Source organism: Protopterus annectens, chromosome 6.part0, assembly GCF_019279795.1.
Source record: "Protopterus annectens isolate FY-2018-M chromosome 6.part0, PAN1.0, whole genome shotgun sequence".
NCBI lineage: Eukaryota > Metazoa > Chordata > Ceratodontiformes > Protopteridae > Protopterus > Protopterus annectens.
This window is the reverse complement of record NC_056737.1, coordinates 1,898,033,732-1,898,044,006: the sequence shown is the minus strand read 5'-3', so window position 1 is coordinate 1,898,044,006 and position 10,275 is coordinate 1,898,033,732.

Sequence of the window (10,275 nt, the reverse complement as noted above, 5' to 3'; positions counted from 1 at the left end):
AATACACAGTACACAAAGTGCTATAAATAACAAAGAAATAAAGAACAAAATAAACAAAAAACAGGATACTTAATGTTATATATTATAGCTCCGAGTTTCCTCAGTGTCCTTCCTTCGATCAGCTCAGTGTGAAATAGCAGAACACTCACAACTGAACTTCTTAGGTAACAGAAAGTTGAAACCTGAGACAGCTTTTATGAAAGAAATCTCAAAAGAACCAATGAGGTGCTTAGTCTAAGCTGTAGTCCAGGTGACCTCAGTCAGCCAATGACCTCAAACAATTCTCTCTCACTGAAATGCCTGATGGCTTTGGCTAAACCAAGATGTCCCTGAATTTGTGCTCAGACACACCGCCTCCACAAACACTAGGCCCAAATACAAGCCTGGATATGGAAATGCTACAAATATCCCCACTACTTAGAACAAACTTTAGAAATGTTTCTCACAGCTGAAAAGCAGCAGTGAGCCTTTAAATGAAAGTTTTAAACAGCCAAAGGAGCCTCTAGAAAAAAGAGTTTAACTGCAACAAGTTATCAGAAACAAACAACCCAACAGATGCTTAATAAAAGTGAACAATTTCCAGTTAATACCTCACACACAGTGAAACTAGCTAGAAAAATACACAGTACACAAAGTGCTATAAATAACAAAGAAATAAAGAACAAAATAAACAAAAAACAGGATACTTAATGTTATATATTATAGCTCCGAGTTTCCTCAGTGTCCTTCCTTCGATCAGCTCAGTGTGAAATAGCAGAACACTCACAACTGAACTTCTTAGGTAACGGAAAGTTGAAACCTGAGACAGCTTTTAAGAAAGAAATCTCAAAAGAACCAATGAGGTGCTTAGTCTAAGCTGTAGTCCAGGTGACCTCAGTCAGCCAATGACCTCAAACAATTCTCTCTCACTGAAATGCCTGATGGCTTTGGCTAAACCAAGATGTCCCTGAATTTGTGCTCAGACACACCGCCTCCACAAACACTAGGCCCAAATACAAGCCTGGATATGGAAATGCTACAAATATCCCCACTACTTAGAACAAACTTTAGAAATGTTTCTCACAGCTGAAAAGCAGCAGTGAGCCTTTAAATGAAAGTTTTAAACAGCCAAAGGAGCCTCTAGAAAAAAAGAGTTTAACTGCAACAAGTTATCAGAAACAAACAACCCAACAGATGCTTAATAAAAGTGGACAATTTCCAGTTAATACCTCACACACAGTGAAACTAGCTAGAAAAATACACAGTACACAAAGTGCTATAAATAACAAAAAATAAAGAACAAAATAAACAAAAAACAGGATACTTAATGTTATATATTATAGCTCCGAGTTTCCTCAGTGTCCTTCCTTCGATCAGCTCAGTGTGAAATAGCAGAACACTCACAACTGAACTTCTTAGGTAACAGAAAGTTGAAACCTTTGACAGCTTTTAAGAAAGAAATCTCAAAAGAACCAATGAGGTGCTTAGTCTAAGCTGTAGTCCAGGTGACCTCAGTCAGCCAATGACCTCAAACAATTCTCTCTCACTGAAATGCCTGATGGGTTTGGCTAAACCAAGATGTCCCTGAATATGTGCTCAGACACACAGCCTCCACAAACACTAGGCCCAAATACAAGCCTGAATATGGAAATGCTACAAATATCCCCACTACTTAGAACAAACTGCAGAAATGTTTCTCACAGCTGAAAAGCAGCAGTGAGCCTTTAAATGAAAGTTTTAAACAGCTAAAGGAGCCTCTAGAAAAAAAGAGTTTAACTGCAACAAATTATCAGAAACAAAAACCCAACAGAAGTTTAATAACAGTGGACAATTTCCAGTTAATACCTCACACAAAGTGAAACTAGATAGAAAAATACACAGTACACAAAGTGCTATAAATAACAAAGAAATAAAGAACAAAATAAACAAAAAACAGGATACTTAATGTTATATATTATAGCTCCGAGATTCCTCAGTGTTCTTCCTTTGATCAGCTCAGTGTGAAATAGCAGAACACTCACAAATGAACTTCTTAGGTAACAGAAAGTTAAAACCTGAGACAGCTTTTAAGAAAGAAATCTCAAAAGAACCAATGAGGTGCTTAGTCTAAGCTGTAGTCCAGGTGACCTCAGTCAGCCAATGACCTCAAACAATTCTCTCTCACTGAAATGCCTGATGGCTTTGGCTAAACCAAGATGTCCCTGAATATGTGCTCAGACACACAGCCTCCACAAACACTAGGCGCAAATACAAGCCTGAATATGGAAATGCTACAAATATCCCCACTATTTAGAACAAACTGCAGAAATGTTTCTCACAGCTGAAAAGCAGCAGTGAGCCTTTAAATGAAAGTTTTAAACAGCTAAAGGAGCCTCTAGAAAAAAGAGTTTAACTGCAACAAGTTATCAGAAACAAACAACCCAACAGATGCTTAATAAATGTGGACAATTTCCAGTTAATACCTCACACACAGTGAAACTAGCTAGAAAATACACAATACACAAAGTGCTATAAATAACAAAGAAATAAAGAACAAAATAAACAAAAAACAGGATACTTAATGTTATATATTATAGCTCCGAGTTTCCTCAGTGTCCTTCCCTCGATCAGCTCAGTGTGACCTAACACATCTTTAACGAATCTCTCGGACAATCAAAACCATTAAAGGACTTGCAACTGCATACATATAGATAATGTTAGCTAAAGAAAAGTTAAAAAAATTAATAAAGATAACCCTATGCATGAGAGAGAAGGATAATGAGCTAAATAATGCAAAATATGTAATAATGGTAACCTCATTAGAAGATGTATCATAAACACGAACTATTATGCCAGTTTATCTGCCCTCCCGGAGATATCCCATCTAGTCAGGATCGATAGTGATTAGACTTTTTCTATTGGCAAACATCTCACAAATATGAAACAAAAAGCTACCAGTGACAATAAATTATGTTATATCCTGTCATGCCCAAAGTCATTAGTCAGCCTCTGTCTTTAAACATTTTGAATAAACACTTTCAACATATCTTCCTGACCAAAAGAGCAAAAGGGTAATGCCATGCCCTATATCCACAGTTGTGAAGAGAGCACCTTACATCCATTTATGGTAGCCTTAAACAATTGTGACTAACACCAATAGCCTATGTTTGGCTATTTCAAAGGTGCAGTTCATTTCCCACATACTTTCAGTTTCTACCTATTGTACAAAGTATATTTAGCAAACAAACAAGGTATCTCTTAACAATACTTAACTTGCATCAAATAATGATTGTCACATCTGTAATGGTCACATATCACAACAGATTGCCAAAATTCCTTAATTTTCCCCCAGTTTGTTGAGTATTAAGGCCAGCAAAAAAGGAAACACTTATTGTGCTCTACAACATTTTCTGCAGATGCTTTAACATGGCAAACCCTTTCCTTGGTGCCTGTGTTTCTTCCCTTTGAACCATGTCTTGCCTGTCATATCATCCATATCTTTGACCACTAGTAGGTCCATTGGCTTGGCTTGAGCAACCACCTTCCTTTCTCAAAACAGAACTTTTTTCCTCCTATATCTTGTTTATTTATTTATTTATTTATGTAAGTATATATTTGTTTAGTGGGGTAGTGCATTGATCAATATTGACTAATTTCAGGCACAGTACAGATGAAATACAAAACATATCACAAACATAAAATACAGAAATGTAAGTAATAACATAGTACTTCAGACTAATTACCTAGAAAACTGCATAGATATGGTCTAGTGAACAAGCACAGTGCAAAGCACAATTAAACAGAGTGTAATGTACAATACATACATTAGTTTCTAAAGTGGGTCAATATTCAGTAAATCTTGAGATAGGAGAAAAGACTTGGAAAGGAAATAGGTTAGGTGATATGTCCCATGATAAAGCAGGAGCTTCATATCTTCTTAAACATTACAGACTTCTGTCATATCTACTAGTTGATTTGAGGTGTTCTTTTACTGATAAAGGTGGCATCACATCCTAATCAGCCATTTTCTCCATTCTAGTCCCCTCTGGCATTTTGATATGCTCCCTTTGTGGGATCTCTGCTACATGATCCACCTTGCATTTTTTCACAGAAGATAACACTTCCAAGTTTCCACGCCATGATGATCCCTTCAATTTACTAACCATTCCATGTCATCAATAGGCATCTTATAACCCTGGGTCACTGCATCATCACATGCAACTTCTGCATTCACCTAAAAGAATTTTGTGGGGCTTCTTTAGCCATAAGGACCACTGGCCATGAATTCTCCACAGTATGGAAGAGCTTTTGCAGCTCACCAACTACCAAGATTAAGATTGCCAAATAGGTCACCCATGAGATCACCACATTTTGAGCTTTTATATAACTACTAAGTAAGCTCTTCTACAATAAAAGTTATCTTTGGAAAAGTCTTAGTAAACACAAACTGTTATGCTATTCATTTTAATGCCATGCACTAGATGGGCATTTTTCAACAGTTAACACTTTTTGTATAAGAGCAGACCCTGTAAATAACTTGTCTTGGTTTAGAAGTCAGTATAAACATCCCCTAATTGATGTATGCAATCCATCTCCCAGCTGAGGAAGACTGGAGCATTAGCAGCAGGCAGCAGTTTGCATTGTATGAAACTAAACAGCTCCTTCTCTTGTATTTTCTCCTATATGTCAGGCAGTCTCATGTTTCCTCTCTTCTCTCCATTGTCCACATTATCAAGCTTCAGCCTGAAATTGGAAAGATCTTCCTTTATTTGCAATGTCAGCCAGTTCTGCTCGTCAGTGCACTCCTTTTGTTTCTGTACTGTGATCCGCATATCCACCATTTCAGTCTCTCTGGAAGTCAGTTTCACTTGTTGTTTCCTTAGGGGGGGCTTTTGTTTCTAGAGATGCTGCCTCCAACATTTTAAGCCTGTTGTCTCTTAGCTCTCTACTAGGGGGATCCTCCTCCAGTTTATTAGGATTTCAGTGCTGTTTAGCGTTCTCCATTTTAGATTTTCAAAACCCACAGGCTGTATTTAACATACTTTAAATGGAATTACAATGGGATCAAGAAGGAGCATATAAAAAGTATCTCTCCATGTTAGGCTTCATGCTATGCCCCCTTCTTCACTAATAACACCTGTTGTCACATATACGCACCTTATATTTTGCTCAAAAACCACCAAGTATCACATGTACACAGCACATATATTTAATTATTTGGAGTGCCTCATATGATTTCCTTACTCTAGTCTGGATTCAGAATCATACCCAGAAGAGACGGATATGCAGTTTGACTAATGGACCTAGTATACTACTCACATCCAGTTAAGCAGAGGATGACATGCATAAGATGTAATGATTACCCAAAGGAACAATCACATATTGCAATTACAGGTACACATGTGATGTACAGTTACTTTCAGTGCCTTCAATGCACACAGCAGAAATATTAGCATTTAGTATTTAGTATTTAGCAAAATAGAGTAAGTAAGCCAAGGCCCAGAGTTATGAATTCAACATCAAATATGTTCAGTGTATTCCACATTAAACTACAAATGAATCATATGTAGTTAAAGACATAAGAAACAGAAGAATGAGAATAGGCCAGTAATCACATGGACATTAAGATGGCTAACAAAATGCATCTTTAAGCAGACACACTTAGAAGGTATTGCCACCCACTTTGAGCACTTAATAGTGCCCACCTTCCAAAATGAGCAGGGCCATACATGATAACCCTGGTGTAAACTTGTGTCTCCACATCCAGTAATCAGGGCTAGCCTTGAAGGTAGACAAAATAGTACCTTATTCCATAAGTTAAGAATACATTGCATTAAGAAACTATCCCTTCAGTGAGTCTTGTTTATGGTGTACATTTAGGCCCCACTTTGGATGTTTGCAAAGATTCTGGTTTTGCAAAGAAATAGACGTCATATAGAACTGGGTATTTCATGCCAGGTCACCTCAGACAAGCTGGTAGGCTACTGAGTGTAAAGAGAGCAATGCTAATATATCAGGATATTTTGAAATATTTAAAGTTTTTTAATTTTCTTGGTTAGAAATCTTTGGGGCATTTTCAACCCAGGAAATATGCTTGCATGTACCAAAGGGGCCACTGTATTTGGTGATAGGCCTAACTTCACGCTTCTTAAGACAGAAGTGGCAAACTTCACGGCACCCATGCAGATGGACAATAGAGGTACGACTGCTGAATCCTACACAAATGCACTTTATAAGCACTTACACAAGTGCATGGATCGTGCTATCCCTAACAGAACCAAGATGCTATCCTCCAAAAAAAGAAAGCCAATCTGGCAGTTTTCTGCCATAAACAAACTCTACAACAGAAGAAAGAAACTGGTGCAAAAAAGAGTAAAATCCCATGATTGGAGGAACTCCCTGGTCAGTCTCAGTAAGAAGCTGAGATCCCTCATAAAATCCTCCAAAGCTAGTTATGAAAACAAAATTGTCACTGATTCTAAAGACAACCACAAAGCATTCTATAGCTATGTCAAGAATCTCAATGGCAACACTCAGATCTGCTCTGAGTTACAGCACGACACTAAATATACAGAACCAAGTGATATTGCCAGCATCCTGACAGATAGGTTCAGTGCTAACTTTACCCCCCACATCACCCCCTAAAGGGCCCATCTTTATACTGGAAGAATGCAAAGTTCCTGTAATCATGGCTGCACAGGTAAAAAACTCACTCTCCAAAGCCAAGAACACAGCATCCGTGGGACCTGACAACATCCCAGGCTGCTTTCCACATGAACTATAGAATGAACTGGCACCCCACCTAAGTACCATGTTCAATGATAGCCTCACCTCAGGCTTTGTGCCCATTGAATGGCGAACTGTGACGGTTATCCCACTCCACAAAGGGGGGGGGGTCACAACAGAACCCAGGAGCTACCACCCCATTAGCCTGATGAGCCTGGTCTGCAAGGCCATAAAACGTATCATCATGGAACTCATAAACAAAGACATTGGAGATCTCCAAACTCTAGACCCCACATAGTTCAGGTTTGTAAAAGGCAGATTATGGCTTCTAAACCTGATAGACTTTTTTGAAGCAGTCACCAAAGCCAGAGATGAGGGTAAGGTGGTTCACACAGCCTATCTCAATCTCGCCAAGGCATTCGACACCATCCCCCACTCTGGAATTATAGATAAACTCACTAAACTAGGTATAAATCCCTATGTCACTAGATGGGTTGCCAACTGGCTTACTGACAGAACCCACATTGTGAAAGCAGCAGACTCTAAATCAGACTTCAGACCAGTGACAAGTGGAGTAACACAGGGTTAAGTCCTGGGTCCTCTCCTGTTTGGTATCTACTTCTCTGAAGTACAGGCTAACACAGAAGGTCTTTGGCTAACTAAATTCACAGATGACTGCAAACTAGGAGCCATAATTGAAACTCCTAATGATGTGGACATCCTACAAAAGGGCCTCACTGAGACAGATGCCTGGTGTCAAATCCATGGTCTCAAGCTCAATGCCAAAAAGTGCATTGTGATCCCCTTTGGTAAAAACTCTGTACCCATGAACTACCACATAGGCGGTAGTCTACTTAACACTGAAAGTGTGATAAGAGACCTTGGGACACAGGTGGACAGTAGTCTCTCCTTTGATAATCACGTCGCCACAGTTGTCAGGAAATCATTCTATGTGGCACACCTCATCACAAAAGGTTTCTCATCCAGAAAAAAGGAGGCCATTGTTCCCCTCTACTCATCATTCATTAGACCCATTATAGAGTACAACGTCCCCTTTGGTATGTACCTCACAAGACATCTACAACAACTGGAAAGGCCACAGAAATACCTCACAAAGGGGATTACTGGCCTCAAACAAATGCCCTACACAAACCAACTCAAAACACTCCAGCTTTACTCCATCGCATATTGCCTACTCAGAGGCGATCTCTGACTAACATATGAAGCTATGTCAAACCCAGAGCTGTTGGACATGCTCCACTTAAAGAAATTCAAATCCCTCCGAGCTACACACTCTAAGGACCTAAACCTTGTCACCACAATAAACAGAACATGCTGGAGGGATAGATTCCTGTCCCAGAGACTTCCCATACTCTGGAACAGACTACCTATCTATGTCAAACAGAGCTCCTCATTAGCACTCTTTAAGAAAAATCTTAATGATTGGATGGATAATAGGAAATTCACCCCAGAGATCACTTCTGTGGTTCTGCTTGACAGGGGCACAGGAAAATAATTTTCTTGGGTGGCGAAAGTCAGGGTACCTTTTTGGCTAGGCTTGTATAGGCCCTAGGGCCAATAGTCTAGTACCTACTTATGAACCTATGAACCGATGTGGGAAGGGAGAAAAACAGTACGATGACTTGTTAGTGTCTAGACGACATTAAGTTGGAAATGAACTGGGTCAAATAGAAAAACTTCCAAACTATAGTGAAAACATGATGATGAAATGAAAGACAGTTATCCACATAAGTACCCGTCTCTTATGATCATGCCTGTCTGAAGGGGAGGGCCATTTATAACATATTAGTTAGGATTAGCTTTTATGCTGGGCTTTTGCAATTAGCTTGAGATTTTTGGTACACCAGGTATCTGTAACTAGAGATGTGTCAGATACCCAATTTGCAATGTAATAGTCAATTACGAGGTTAACAATAAATTTGTCTAACTTTTCAGAAATGCACGTGTGGGATATATTATCAATAGCTTTGACCAGGTTGAGATATGCAGTGTGAACTGTGTAACCACTGTTGACAGCTTCTGTAACCTTTTCAAAGAAATTTACTAGGTATAAGACACATGATCTGCCCTCCACCAAAATGAAATGATTCGAGTCAAGATTAATCAATCTGTATATGTAAATGAGTTCTGCTATGAATCTTTCTATAAGTTTGCATATAAGGTCGGTGAAGATGTTGTGTGTATAATTACCTGGGTCTGTAGCACCCTTTTTTAAGGTAGCCACAGCAGCTATTCTCCAGACATCAGCACAAACCCTGTGGACAGGCTAAGACTGAACAGTTTAAGTAGGTTTTTGGATAGTGCATACTTGACACCAACGTGTGTGTGTGTATGTGTGTGTGTGTGTGTGTGTGTGTGTGTGTGTGTGTGTGTGTGTGTGTGTGTGTGTGTGTGTGTGTGTGTGTGTGTGTGTGTGTGCATACATATATATATATATATATATGTATATGTATGTATGTATCTATATATATATATATATATATATATATATATATATATATATATATATATATATATATATATATATATATATATGTGTATGAATATATATATATATATATATATATATATATATATATATATATATATATATATATATATATTTCACAGCAAAGTGCATTTTAGAATAGGATTAGCATCAAAAGGTTGTATCTTGAGGCTCAAAAATGATCACTCTCTTTCTGTGCATTTAAAAATACATTTTTATCATGCATATACAGTGCACATCTAAATATCACATTATTGGTGTAGGTGATGTGTGTAATGTTACATCTCATTGGAGCAATTCATTGCAGCGGCATGAACCCAGTCTGATATTCAAAATCTAGCCTTACAGCCACCCACAGAAACTTACAATGTTTGGTGGGGTAAATATGGCTTATACTACCATAAACCGATCAAGTAAATCTTCCGACTGTATATTTGTGTATGTTTTAATCAGCACTTGTGACAGCTTGAAATTTTGTCAGTTTATCAAGCATCTATTTACAGTCACAGATGGCGGCACCCGTTTGCATTTTAACAAGAAATACATAAAAAATGAAAATCAAATAATAAACAGTAAATTAGAAATAAAATGAAACAGACACATTTATTTTAAAACCATATTTACAGAATACATTTCTGTGCAGTTAATATTTTCCAGATTTTCGTCAAAAGACCCTTTTGTGCCCTTCATTTTTTTTTACAAAGTAGTTACCATTTTTTTTACCAATTTTTATACATAGTAGCTCTCCATGATAAAATGAACATTGTTAGTGTCTACTTCGCTGACTATAGTACAGCGGCATGATAAAATAAAATAAGAGATATACACCTGGATGGTGGCAGTTGCTTGTATCAGGATATCTGAAGTTCGGGTATAACCTTATTTCAAGCTTTTTTTACGGGCAGCGTGCACTTGGATGCAGTTTGGTCATAAATGCTTTAAAATCGCTTTTGTTTGCACTAATATGCAACATTTCATTAAAGTTTATTATTTTATGAGTGTAACTTTAGTCAAACGTACGAGACATTTTCATTTTAATATGTTTTCTTACAACCACCCAAGTGTAAATTAAAATGTTAAGT